Source organism: Carassius carassius, chromosome 38, assembly GCF_963082965.1.
Source record: "Carassius carassius chromosome 38, fCarCar2.1, whole genome shotgun sequence".
Lineage (NCBI taxonomy): Eukaryota > Metazoa > Chordata > Actinopteri > Cypriniformes > Cyprinidae > Carassius > Carassius carassius.
The window spans coordinates 13,732,049-13,746,048 of record NC_081792.1 but is presented as its reverse complement, the minus strand read 5'-3'; the positions used below and the strand labels follow the sequence as shown (position 1 = coordinate 13,746,048).

Sequence of the window (14,000 nt, the reverse complement as noted above, 5' to 3'; positions counted from 1 at the left end):
TTAAAAAATATAAATAATAAAAAACATAATAATTTCAATATGAAATTTCTAAGCTACCACATACAATTTTGAATATTTGGTTATTCAAACTGAATTGAATTCAGTTAGCTGAAGTATTTTATTTATCCATGATAAGTCAATCTCACTTTGGACCAGCTGACATTTCTACTCCCCTCACTTCATATTTCAAAACAAATTGCTCCTTTGACGGTAGTCTATCAATGACAGGCTTCAAAAAGATGCAAAACAGTCTGTTGCATGATTGCATAATTAGTGAACGGATAAACAGGGATGCAAGATGTGAAATCCACTGAAATTGATTGTGTACTGTATTCTTAATGAGCCTATAAAATCACCTAGGAGATTTTTACAATAGAGGGACAAGAAATAAACAACACCACTGCAAAAAAAAAAAAAAAAAAGATTTTTGGAGTAAAGAAAATACTATCTGTCTTTCTACGTGATTAACTGTGAATTTTACTATGAAATTTGTATCTATAACACTTTTTTTCAATATATAAGCCTATAAATGAGCAAGATAGAAAGATGGCCTGGGGAACTGAAGTGAAAGATAAAGATTTCTGAATCCTCTGAGACAGTATGTAACAATCTCTGTCGGGATCTTAATACAGTGATCCCTTGCAGAAAAATAAAGAATTCACAGCACAGAGACTGTAAATCTCCATAAAATACTCGCAATCTGAATTTCCTCTACATCCTTATGCTATGTATTTGCTTATTCTCTTACAGGTACATTTACTCATTCTGAAGGCCTGGTACAATAATGACATCATCCTCTTTCTTCTAACACCAGTTTTGTTAACACCCCAAAGAACTGAGGACACATTTTTCGCATGGTCCAATGTAAATGCAAAACCTTCTCAATTTACAATCCATTAATCTAGATCTTTTTATTTCATCATTTAAAACTTATACAACAAATATATTTTTGTGAAATATTTCGCTGTTTTCCTTTCAAATAAATGCCACTTAGTTCTGAAATATAAAGCAAAAACATTCTTAAATTTTTCCCCGTGGGTCTAATATCTTTGTCTCAATGCTTTGGTCGTGTATTCTCTTGAAGTTTTTGTGTGTGTGTGTGTTTTGTCATTTCTTTCAGCTTGAAGTACTTATCTTGTAGCTCCTGCTGTGAGTTGTCCTGTTAAAGAGCAGGGACTGTGAATCTCACTTACAGTTACAGTGGTTGAGCCTCAGCGAAGACTCAAGCACACCTAAAATAATAGAGTCTTCCCAAATATGTTCATATATTACATTCAAACGATGGACAGCACTGGAAATCTGTTGTTTAATTATTATTATTATGAAAAAGTCAACAACAACAAAAAGTTTTAACCATTTAAAAGTATTCTTGAGCAGCAAATCTGCCTTTTAGAATGAGTTTTGATTATGACACTTAAAAATCAGCTTTTTCATCACAATAATTCAAACATTTTGAAATATATTAAAACAGAAAGACAGTTCTTTTAAACAATATTTCACAATATTATTACAATTCACAATGTTTACAGTTTTAAGATAAACATTTTTTTAAATCAATAAATAAAAGCAGGCTTGGAGAGCAAAATATACTTTTTTTAAATCAAAAACATTAAATAAATCTCTGACCCCGAACATGAAATACTTTATTTGTATCCTGTGATTTAAAGATATCATTGCTGATTTATACTGTATAGAACAATAATGAATTTTAGTCAAAGCACAAATCGACCTTTCTCAATTTCCAACATACTGGCATCTGAGGATAATGGAGTACAGTTCTTGATTAGAAAGGTGGTCGAAAGCGGAAAACAAATGGCTGATTATTTTAGCAAACGCTGTCAGAAGTTGTGAGCACAGGCCAGAACAGTGAGTTACTGCGTTTGCTTCAGGCCCACACAAGCTCACGCTCACCTTAATGATCTCTTCTCAACCACAATAAGACTTTGGGAGAAATTTATATGCCAAAGTGTATGTGATTATGTGTGAATATGCTTAGATTGCAGGTCAGGATAGTGGTACAGGCGAGTTTGGGTAACCTAAGGTCTGACTGAGAAGATGCTGAGTTTAGTAAAGCTGCTATCAAAGACTCATTAAAAATTAACCATCATCTGCATGACGGAGTAATCCATCATATAATCAGTCCTGTCAGTAACGCCACTCGCACATCAGTCGAAAGTGGTACAACAAAGTGACAGATGACATCCGTTCTCTTTTCATACTAGATAAATGGCATCTTACAGAGGTAATTAAATATTTGCAAAGTGCCTCAAGTATCATTTAAAAAAAAAAAAAACTGCACAATCCTCCATTGCCTGAGCGGTATCTTGTGGGCCCCCCTGTAGGCACCCTTTGTAGAATGAAAGACAGTATGAATATGCAAAAAATAATAATAAATAAATAAATTACAGTGATGAGTAAATAATGAATTTTCATTTTCTGTGTCTGATGACACTGTATGTAAACCAAACGCATGTTAAGAGTAAAGAGGACATGTCCATCTCACGAGACTGCACTGAGCCACATTACTGACAGAACGTACAGTAGATGCAGAAATGAGAGAGGAAGACTCCAGAACTACTCGTGCTCCGATGACAACATGCAAGAAGCCGTCAATCTAACTGAAAGACAAAATGAAAGCAAGACATAGACGGCTGCAGCAGAGCTGATCTTATTGTTGCGTATCGTTTTAAATGACGACTTTTATTCAATGTCGTATTTTAAAGCCATTCTGTGAGATTCACACGAACACATATGCAAATGTGCATGCCTACACTCTCACAAAAACACACACAATTAAGCATAACTCATTCCCAGCACCTGCAAGAGCGAAAGCTTGCAGAAATGCTGAGGTGTGTGACCACCACTGGGCTTTTGCATTATTCATTACAAAGGTACAGCTAGAGGCATATCTGCACAGCCAACACAAATATACCCAACTCATATACAAACATGCACACACATGCCCTCTAATGCTCATATATATAAAGAGGAAGTGGGCTTTGATGTCGTTCAGGCAGATCTGAACAAGAGGTTCGTTAGAGAGTCAGGAAGTTCTGGGCATATTCGGTACTAGTGATCACCATCAAGTGAATTATAGGTACTAACATTGTTCCACTTGCTGTGATAACATGTTGCCATGTGGCAAATACTTGTCACAGTGAAGGGGCTGTAGCTTTGTTCCAAAAACTGTGAAAACTAAAAAGCACATTTTTGTTCCACACTTCAAGCACATAAAGTTTAAGCACATAAAGTTTAAGCACATAAAGTCAAGTTTGCAGACATTAATATCATTCACCCGACTGCCATTTGGTAATATCTGTGGTGCAAGTTACAACTGTAATGTGTGAAAACAAAAAACGCTTTGTCAATATTGAGGGCTCGCTGCTCTTGGTGTCTTCTGAGCAAGCAGCTCCTCCCACATGCACATTTGCAAGGGCATAAGCATCATGAATCTGATGCTGCATGTGTGGAATTAACATATGAACATATTACATTTCCTATAATGCAAGTAGATGGCCTGGGAAACCCTCCCCCTGTACACAACCTAGTCTAATAAGTTGCATGTAGAAAATTCAATTACAGTCGCCATTATCAATGTCATAATTGAAGATTTATTAGGAAAGTAGTGGAATTGCAAAGCCTGTAAACATGGAACAGAAAAAATAGGAGCGTCTATATCATTCTTAATACTAGGAGTGACGAATGCTTTGAAGAGGACTCTGCAAAACCCATAAAGTACTTGACAGATTTAGCCTGATTACTGCATGCAGGACATTTAGGTCTTCATCCCACAGAAATGTCACATTAGCCTTTGGTCAATGAGCGTGCAGAGCAAGTGGCAAAGATAAACATCATGAAGCTTTCTGCATTCAAGGCATGTGGAAAAGAAAAACAGATCTGATCATGGCCTGACCTGAACCTAATTCTGGATTTGAATGAAACTCACTGTTCATCTATGGTTCCATGAAGAACCTTTAACATCCATGGAGCCTTTCCATTACACAAAAGATTATTTATAGTGGAAAATGTTCTTTGGATTATTAAAATGTCCTTCACACACTTAAAAATAAAGGTTCGAAAAGTGGGTTTTGTAGAATATTTAATTATTTAAAGGGAAACTTTGTTCCATAATACATTGTTAAAAATAAAAGTTCTTAATTGGCATCTTTGGTTTTATGAAGAACCTTAAACATCCATGCTAGGGCTGTGCGATATGGGGACAATATCTAATTGCGATTTTCTTTTTCTTTTTTGATAGATATTGCAATTGCAATTTGATTAACGTAAGAGAAAAATAATATTTTCTTTTTTTTTTAAGAACTGATCACCAAAATGGTTCTTCAGTGGCATCGCTGGAAAACCTCCTCCTGGAAGCTTTACTTCTGAGAGTGTAGAACAATTAATAGTAACACATGTAGTATATGTGCAAATGTTAGCTTCACCATGGGTTTGTTCTCAAATTTAGCAAGCGTTCAGCAGCCTACGTTAAATCTTTTGTCTAAAGCGGGAGTGAAGAGTAAACAGGTGTCCAAGTGTAAACACCGGCTTCAGCTGGCAGAGATGGAGGCAGAGCTGGAGGGGAGGGAGAGGACACATGGCTGTCTATCTATCACACCTTTAGAACGTCAAGGCGCCCATCGATCCTATACTGTCCTCAAATTCCACTGCAGATGGAGAGGTGGGAAGTGGAATTTTGACTGCTATAACAACAGTGGGTGGGAGCTAACTGCTTCCCAGAACTGTGTTCTTCTCCGGAACAAACGCACCAGTCCATTTAGACAGTTTAACTTTGTCTGGCACTTTCTGCGCACAGAATACTCTGTGATTGACTTCTACTACCTTTTTACGAGAATGTCTTTCCCACAGAGGAAAAAAAAGGATGTAATCCTAAGGGATCATAAAAATAGTGGCCAGTTTGTGCACAAACAGATGGAGAAAGGTCAATGCACTCGGAGAACTCAGAGCTATCCATGGGAGAACAAAAGAACACTTCAGCCATGATGAAAGGTGCATCTCCAATGGATCAAACCAAGTGTGTTTTGAAAAGAGATTCAGAGAGAGAGACATGGCAACCATAATCATTGTGGCTAACAACAGCTTATTCTGGTTACTGTTACAATGTTTTGGTATATGTTTTGGATCTTCTAACATTTGGTTGCCTGAACGTTCAAATGGAGAGACAGAATGATCTCAGGTTTCATTAAAGATATCTTCATTTGTGTTTTGAAGATAAATGAAAGTCTTATGGTTTTGGAACATCAAGAGGGTGAGTAAGTAATTACAGAATGTACTTTTTTTTTTTTTTCCTCCCAGACTCCCAGCTATGAAAGATAATTTTAAACAATCGCACAGCTGTTTTTAACAAATTGAACCAACATGCATTAAATAATCACAAGTATACATCTATTCAAAGTTGTAAAGATGAATTGTACACTAGCTGAATTCTGCTGAAGGATCAAGGCACAAAGGAATAATGAAAGGTGAACAGGATGTAGCGGGCCTAATGCCATCCTCATCAAATGCACGGCAAATCCCGAAGCTGACAGCACAGATATGTGAAACACAAAGAACAGCGTATTCTTCAAAGGGCAACTATTGTCGTTTCCCTCCAGCTTGCTGCGAACAGCGATGCCAGCTACGCCTAAATGATTACAGCAAAATAATCGTTTTCATGTAGTAGAAAAAATAAAATAAAATTTAAATCAAAACAAAACAAAACAAGCAAGAGACAGTCAAACAAAGGCACTCGTCTGCATAATAAAGCAGAGTAAAGAGACAACGTGTGCCATGCTCCACACAGGATGTATGCAGGGAGACAAATCACATCGCCTTAATCACATTTAATGGCGCACGATCAGTGAATTAATATTCCATTCGCGCCAACGTGGTTGAGAGTTCAGCAGGATTTGGAAGCATTTGAGACACAATGTTGAATAAGATGATCTGAACTGCTGGAATGAGCACTCCAAACTCTTTAACTATATAATTAAAAGGTGCATTAAGTATTATTTATCTTTTTAAATAGGCCTAATAATAACAATAATCACAAAAATGTTTTTGATATAGTAAAAAAGGCATATTGTTTTTACTTCTGCTATTATGTGTCCAATAATAGGAGAGTTAACGAGATAAAGTGAGCAAAATTCAGCTGGTCATGTGATCTTAGCATAAAAAAATAGACTGGAAATTGGTTTTAAACGCATTTATCAATATTAATACATTTTTACTTGATTGTTATCAATCAGTTGATATTGGATCAGATCTACAAATGAACGCGATATTTTAGGTCTTTAAGAATAGCGCTCGATAATAACATTACAATTTGCATTAAAAAGGAAACAACAGTCTCTACTCAAATGAATTTTAGGTAAATAAATTATATGACTGATATACCTGTTGAATTTGATAAGATGTTCCTTAATAAATTATACATTATATAATCATACATTGCATTATATAATTCATGACTTGGAGATGTTACATATATGCGCAACATATATTGTAACATTTGTAACAATTTGCCAATATTATTATTAATATTTGTTGTTGTTGTTTAGGACTGATGGTAATGTATTTTCTTTACTATTTTATTTGATATAAATAATTATAAATAAACAACAAAAACAACAAATCTTCAGTAAGGTGGACCAATATGTGGAATGTCTTCTACGACACTGATATGAATGAATCTTCATCTCATATGAGTATACAGTACATTATTTAAACAAATCTGTTATAAGTACTGTTGATTTCTTTAAATGCAAAATTATTTTTAACCCAGTGCACCTTTAAAGTAAAGAAGAATAACAGACCAAAAACACAACAGCGTGACCGAACAATGTTGTCACATAATCTGCCACATACAATCTTGCTTCATCTCTTTTTAAAGAGAGAGTGAGTTCTCACTGTAGTGGTGGTTTCTGTCCAAACAACTAGGCACACAATAGTAATTATGATATTCCCTAAAAAGAGACTATTCAGTCTCAGATAATTATAAACCTCAGTGGGAAAACACAGCATTATAATAGCAGACCTTCAGTATACATCTGCAGATTCATAACTTTTACATAACGTTTACTTTAAAAAGAAATCTCACAGTTAATTCACACCAAGATCACGACTCAATATTTGTTTCAGACTGTAAACCAAAACACCTCCAAGTTGGCTGAACTGAAATGTAGGAATATTATGAAGACGACCACTAAGAATCAACACACAGAGATCACTTTCCCCTTCACACTTTCAAACAGTGACATACGCTCTGCGTGCTGATTATGAAGTGATTCTCATATCGCATTATGAAGAGCGCCAATGAAGGCAGAACAAAGCCCTGGTAATTACTCACCATGTAACCAACAAAGGTTTAATGTCAACTCAGTAAATGGAAACACTTTCCAACCAATCACAGTAAACTTCAGGGAGACACCATTAAGCATCTTGACAGCAACTAAGCTTAAAGAACATAAAAACATTTGCCATCTTTACCCTCCAATGACACGTGGTACCTAGCCTAAACCATAACTGGCATTACACAGAAAAAATTCAGTTACATAAGATAAACTGTGTATATAGAAAAGTGACATTAAAAGATATATGTGAAAAAAATTCAAGTGTTATAGTCATATTGCGTTATATTGCGTCTTTGGAGCAAAAAGGATAAGAAAAACTTCTTTGAGGATGGCGGAGTACATAAAACGTGTTCGGGTGGAGACACAAATGGGCCTTGGAGGCGTCTGTCTTCATTTATCAGACTCCATGGAGCAACATTAGCAGGAAGAGTCCATTATTTATGGACTGGCTCCCTCCCCTGTACACGTTTGGTACCTGGTCTTCAGGCAGACAGAAGAAAAACAAACTAGTCTCCACAACACCGTTAGTTCGTTGGGTTTTATTTTCATTGATTTATTTTGACAAAATAGCTATTATGACAATACGGGCGACCTTTAGTGGTTATTTTAAGATATAGTTATGGCCCTAAAGTGATATTTCATCTAGTATGTTTTTTGTAAATGACGCGCATTTAGGCTAACTCAAAGATGTTTTAAGCTAAACCGAGCTGACCAAAATGCCCCAAAACCTTACAAGTTTTACATAAAGTGCTGGCCGAGAAAAAAAGCTAAATTGCCTGGTTTAGACGTTGGGGAAATTTCGGTATTTAACACTGTGCGCCTCAACGAAACGAATATCATTTAAAGCAATTCCTCACCCTCACGTTGTGCCAAACTCGTATGTCACTCTTCCGCTGAACAGAAACGACGTTTATCTGAATGACAGCCTTAGTCGCCATCCACTTACACTGCATGCAGAAAATACGCAATGAAAGTTCGAACTCAGACTGTCATCCTGACTGACATATTTTTTCGCGTTACACAGAAGTAAGTCATAGTCCTACGTATCTGGAAAAACATGACGGAGAGTATAAATTACTATATTATTATTATTATGAACTAATAATCTTTTAAAATACTATTTTTCTTCTTCAAAAAGCGCTATTCTCGAACTTAAACCGCGTCTATATATATATAAAAAAAACCCCGCAAGAATCTAAGCGTCGAAGAGGTTTCTGTCGTTTTTACAAACGCAGTCGCTTCGACCGTGAATGGCAAGTTTGCTTCATCATCACGCTGGCATTTCTATCACTACGCCATGAGATGCACAAGTTGCCCACCGACAAAGCACCTCCTGTCTCGACCGTCCAGTATTAACGCAGGATAATATTCAAAAATGCCATTCCATCACTCATCAACTCAATGATATGCATCGAAAGGAGAAACAAATAATAAATGAATAGGCGATACACGCTCCATACACGACCGCGACGTCAAAGCTGTCTGAGTCAGAGATAGCCTACCTTCAAGACCTCATTATCAGTCAGTTAATATGATCTCGACTAATTAATTATAATTAAGAAGGGTGAAATGAGAATCACCTTAATCAAAACAGAATAATTCTCATTCAAGTTGAGGGGTGAGCACATTAGTGTAGGCTACACTTTAAATACATCTGACTCCTGATAATGGGTCTTTAAGGGTTGCAGACTGTATTAAATGCTTATTTAAGTTAAAGGCACGTCACATCCCAGTTGATTTCTTCCTTATGTTCTCGTTTTATTGACATTATAAGGTAACTATAGACGGTGAAAGCTAATTTTCTGTACAATTTCATATTACAAGAGTTTTATTGAAGTCCTGGAGTCCTAAAATCCAGTCAAATGCACGAGTTTGCTGTGCTATTTCTGCTCGTCTTGCATGTGTTTATATTTTAAATTATATAATGAACAAAACACGACAGTCCAACAACGCAAGAAGCTCCCGAGATAGATAAAATGATCCACATAATTACCATGAAGCTCTATTTCCAGTACTCTTAGCCATTCCCTACATTTCCAGAGTCCGTCTCCAACTAATGACGGCAGGATGAGGGGAAAAATACAATCCAAACGAAGGAAAAGCTCAAGCAAGGAACATTTGTGACAGCGACATGATTCGGTCCAACTATTTCGCAGAGTAAAGCAGCAGACGATTTCTCTAATGCAGTTTTAAGACTGATGTTAATCCATAATCCGTCGTCTCATCAGAAAAAATAAAAAAATAAACACATCCCGGTGCAGTTTTTTAGATGTTGCAATGAATGTTAAAGACTAGAGAGGTTTTTTTAGCCCTCGTTCCTCACGATTGTGGGTTTGCGGGTTGATAAAATGCCGAAATCTCCACAAGCCCTCAGAACGGAGAGGAACTGGATGCGAGCGCCTCAAAAGTGGAGCGAAGACGCCCTTTGCGGCTGATAAAGGAACTGCAACGCTCTTGCTGGGGATTTTTTTTTTTTTTTTTAAGTAAAATTGAAAATCTTTCCAAAGTGCATCTGTTGAAAACCCATAGTGGTAGTTTGGTCTCATAGGTTGTGGATTTTATCATGTCTAATATTACTGTGAAGAATGCTGACCATGAGATGCTCCGGAGGAATATCCATGTAGACATACAGTAACATTGTCTGATAACTACAACACAAACCACTGAGTGATTTTTTTTTTCTCTTTGACTACCTGTCTCAAACTTTGATATAACACCTCATATTCATCTACTTCAAATGAAAGTTAATTATGAATATACTACTTATCTCTAAATGGATTAAATTAGCAGAGTAAACTGCTCAATTTTAATAGATGAAAAATGTTTTTAGATGTTACGGATTAAATTAAACAAGATAATCTGCTCTCATTTAGCATTTGCATGATCACAAATCAAATTATTAGACAGGTACAAAATTATACACCCTTATCAAATTTGTCACACAGTGGTCACATGACTGATTGCAAGCCCTATAGCTCATTTCTAATTGGTTAAACTGATAGTTTTACAATTTATCATTACAACACTCCACAGTCTCTCCTACTCACACAAATGGGATTTTACTAACTGGTCTCTTGGGAATATGTCAGTGTTTCAGCAGACAGGTCTATCTATATCGTAATACTGAACCTCCCTTGCAGCGTAATGAAACCCTAAGCAAGTCCCCTTGAGAGCCTACTCTGAAAATAAATAAAATATGACATTTTGAATAATTTTACAATAAAAAATGCATTACCGTATCATAATTTAGTTTTCAGAGACCAGATTTCTTCTATTTATCATCTTTGCATGACATAACTGCAGAACTGTTTTACAGCAGAAAACCAAACAAATACTTTTCTAAACCCATGAAAACTTAAAGTTCACACTCACATCCAATGAAAAAAAAATGTTCAGAGGTCCACATTTAAGATTCTCTTTCAAAGTTTGTGCAGCAAAACTTTACATTTAATCACTTTTGAGCTCGTGGAAAACACACTTTAAACATTTTGTGATGCAATCCAACAACAGTGTAGCTGATTAGTGTCTGTGCATTAGTGCAGTGAGATCTATCTCCAGTAGGAAGACCCCAACTGTCATCCAAATCGTGTGTTTGCAGCGTCACAGCTGGGAAGGTTCCACACGTCACAGCAAGTTCTGATTCACCTGATGAGAGCCAATGTTCTGCACTAATGTCTTCAATATGCCTTTGAGAGAGTTAAATATAAAATTGATGCTGCCATTATGAACAACTGAGTCAGCCAGTTGAAAAGAGCCTCTCTACGACCCCAAAGCATTTCCGTGGCTGGTAAGCATTTTTAAAGGGTAGTCTTTTATTAAGAGCCTGATTAGAAATTCTACAAATTGTTTTTATTTATTTGACAGAAATTAATGCCGTAATAATGTTTCACATTATTACTATTTTTTACTGTGTTTTTTAAATCAAATAAATGCAGCCTTGGATTATAAGAGACTTTCAAAAACATATTTTTATAAATCGTGTCAACCTCCAAAATTTTGGACATTAGTATGTTGTTTAAATGATATGGCTATTATGACAGTTACAGTTTTTTTTTAATTATTTCAATTATTATTTTTTTTAAGTAAAATTTTTAGTATTAGGGCTCAGAGTACTAGCTTAGCATACCATTAACCCATACCATATGCAAATGTTGCGATGATACAGTACATTTTTGTTTGATTGGGCATTACAAAAAGCTGGTCCTAAGGAAACTATCCTGAATTTGTTCCGTCACCTATTTTAGGGGATCCGCCACCTTGTACACTTTTGAAAGAAATGTATTCTACGAAAAATAACTTGCAATATCACCATAAAAAAGTATAATCTGTCACATCTTATCAAATTACAACATGCTGAAATTCTTTCTCATCGTTTATTTATCGTTTATCATTATTTTAAATTCACAAAGGCGAGAATCGTCCTTGCTAATCTTACTCTGTGTCATGTCATCTCATATCCTTTCATAAATATGTATTAATTGACATGCTCAGTTTTCCGCTGGACGAGCCTTTGAATGCATTAATGCACTTTTCACATTAATACACTGAAGTCATTAAAAGTGTATCACTGGATTGACCTTCTGTGACTCATTCCACCCACTGCAACTGAAAGCTACATTTCAACAGAAGCACGATGAAAGCTTAGCATTCAGCAAACCACCTCAGCATCTAATATCTGCTAAGAGCTCTAAACAATGTCAATAACAGTGCTCGCTCTCCTCAAAAAGGCCCAATCCAGAAATCTGACTTTAAAGCAGGGCGGCCATAATGACACACACCACTGTATCGACCACCACAATTATTGTAGATGATAGCTTTGCACTGACAGTCAGACCTGTCTTTCAGAAGGACATTTCTGCTGGGTTCCCGTACAGTAGTGAGCACATTAAATAGGCTTGTGAGATTTCTCTGCCATTTCTGACACTCTCCCATATGTTGTCATTGCTGTCACTCAAAGGCAGCCACCGGCAAAGCAAATTGTTCATTTTCCAGGCGTAATGTAGGACAAACGTGCAGCCAGATGTTTGGGGAGACACAGAGAGGCTTCAGATGAAAGGCTACAGCATGCGCCTGCATTGCCCTGAGTGTAGTGTGGCATGCCGTGCAGACGCTGGTGTAATAACTGATGCGCCTCCGGCGGGTTTTGAGATGTGGCCCTGCTCCCGGCACCCAGGGGTCACTGCAGAGGCTGCCTCCCTCACTTTCGTTCTTCTTCTTCCTCTTTCCTTCCTCTCTGAATACACTTCCTTACAGCAGGAGGGAGAAAAGGGGGCAGGCTATAAATAACCAAAACCACACATTAATAGGCACTCTGTACCTGCTGCTGAGTAAAGGCTAATTGTGGTAAATTGCAGGTGGCGCAGTATATCTCCTGCAAGCATGGGTTTTATTGAATTGTATTATTTCAGTTTTACTTCTGTCGTATTTGTTTATTTATCTTGGTTTTATTAGATTTTAATCTACATTTTGTTTTCTTGTTCCAGATTATTTATTTAAGTATGTATGTATTTTATTATTATTACTTGTGTTGGTATTTTAGGGCTGCCAAAGTTAAGGTTTTTAATATTAATGGCATTACATTGCTAAGAAAAGTGCTTAAAAATAGGCTCCAATGTACTGTGATAATAAGAAATAAATTTCTGTATGAACAGGTATTTTGTCCAGATTTCAAATTACACATTGCATTGTGTTGTGTTTTTTTAGGTTAAAGGAAATAACCAAAAATTTAACGGATAATGTCCGGGCAGAAAAATTACCATTACTACCAGTTTTTTGAAAGAAGTGCCTTATGCTCACCAAGGCTGCATTTATTTGATAAAAAATATAGTAATATTGTGAAATATTATTAAAATGTAAAATAAATGTTTTCTCTTTTAATACAACAATTTATTCCTGTGATGCAAAGCTGGATTTTACTCCACACATCAGTGCCACATGGTCCTTCAGAATTATTTATAATATGCTAATTTGCTGCTCAAGTGGCATTTCTTATTATGAATTATATTTACGGAAAAAAGTTGTAATTTATTTTATTTTTTGCCGTTTTTTCTTTTTACTTTGTTAGAGCGTGATGAATGAGTGACAGTTTTTAATCAAGGGAGCACTCTTTGCATGCAGTATACAATGATAGATTCAGAATAAAAAATAAAAAAAAAGCTTGTGGTTTTCATGCTTGAGAAGCTATTCGAGACCTCGTGGAAAACACACTTTAAACATTTTGTGGTGCAATCCAACAACAACCCAACTCGGCCGCCCTAAGAAATATAAAAGCTGTGTGTTATGGCAACGGGCCTGTATATATATATATATATTTATTTAAAATTAAAAATAAATTACATTTATGCATTTAGCAGATGCTTTTATCCAAAGCGACTTACAGTGCACTCAGGCTATAAATTTTTACCTATCATGTGTTCCCGGGGAATGGAACCCCAAACATTGCGCTTGATAGCACAATGCTCTACCAATTGAGCTACAGGAACACTATATATATATATATATATATATATATATATATATGTATAATGAATAAATATAGTTTTTTGTGTCACTTTTGATCAATCAATTTATAGTTTACTTGCTGAGTAACATAATTTCTTTCAACAACAATAAAAAAGTATTACTGACCCCCAAACCTTTGAATGATAGTGT

The 14,000-nt window shown here is 36.0% G+C and overlaps 1 protein-coding gene across 4 annotated transcripts in view; it reads right to left on the bottom strand.

Moving 5' to 3' along the window:
• The window catches only part of LOC132119388 (neuroligin-1-like), a 320,010-nt gene that overhangs the window by 236,370 nt on the left and 69,640 nt on the right, over positions 1 to 14,000 (bottom strand). The window contains exon 1 of one of the 4 annotated variants that reach the window (XM_059529286.1): positions 9,343 to 9,606. The exons of the other annotated variants lie outside the window; for them this stretch is intronic. The gene's annotated coding sequence lies outside the window, so the exon portion shown is untranslated. Of the gene's footprint in view, positions 1 to 9,342; positions 9,607 to 14,000 lie in introns of those variants that run through there. 4 annotated transcript variants of the gene reach the window in all.